The following is a 1,117-nucleotide window of genomic DNA, read 5'->3' on the forward strand; positions in this document are numbered from 1 at the left end:
TGTTGCCATGGCAATGGCCATACATTCCCAGTGTCCATTTGGTTCCGCTCCCACCTTTAATTGTGAGCAGTTATGTCTCAGTTTAAACAAAAAGCAGGCCCTTCCTGACCTTCTCCCCTTTTTCCTTCTTTTTCTCTCTCTTTACCCCCTTTGTCTCTATCACCCCTCCCCAATAAACCTCTCCTACATGAAACTGCACTGTCCCCGTGTGCCCAGGGACAGTAGCTGCAATTCTATCACAACATTGGTGCCAAACATCTGACCAGGGGTTCTGTTGCACCGGAAGACATGCTAAGGAGTGGGGGAGAATGATTACCCCCTTAATGAGATAACGTACTTAAACTTCCCGAAATGCTCTCCTCTCCTCTGTTTAGCTACTCACGGAAACTTAGCCATGTGGCCGTCCACGTCCCTACATAACTTGGAGAAGTGTAGCTTTCCTTCTTTTCCTGTTTCCTACCTCTTTTTTTTTTCTTTCACTTACTGACCAAAAGCCTAAACATGCTTTGCTAGACACTGGGCTTTCTCTGAAGCTACTCCTACTCCTCCCTCTACCAAATGGCTGCTTGCCTGCCGTGCAGCTGCTCACGTGCTTCCACTGCAAAAGGCCTCGCTCTACCTCTTCTTACCCCTACCCCTACCCCAATGGCTGCAGGGACGCCCAGCTTGAGTTATTCTGTTATTTTCTTCCAAACTCTATGATGTTGTCCTTGTGTTGACTTTTGAGTAGGTTCCTAAATTCTTTTATAAATGAGACAAAGAACCCAAAAGAGGAAATCTGACCTCTGCCCCCCCACCAAAAAAAAAATGATGGAAAGAAGAGATTGGACACAGACACAGAGGGATACCACGTAAAATATGACCATCTACAAGCTTGAGACTTGAGGAGACCAACCTTAGTGCTGGAGACAGCCAGCAGACTGGCTAACACACAGCCCATAAGCCATTCTAATAAATCCCCTTTCTATAGATACCGAGAGACTCATTCTACGTGTTCTGTAGCGCCAGGGAACCCTGACTCATGTGATACTACTCTCAGCCTTCCTGTCAACCACCACAACCTTGAGAAAACAAATGACGATCACTGAAGCCATCCTGCCTGGGGGGCTTTGTTACA

The sequence above is a fragment of the Rattus norvegicus genome, chromosome 19, assembly GCF_036323735.1.
Source record: "Rattus norvegicus strain BN/NHsdMcwi chromosome 19, GRCr8, whole genome shotgun sequence".
NCBI classification, from domain to species: Eukaryota; Metazoa; Chordata; class Mammalia; order Rodentia; family Muridae; genus Rattus; species Rattus norvegicus.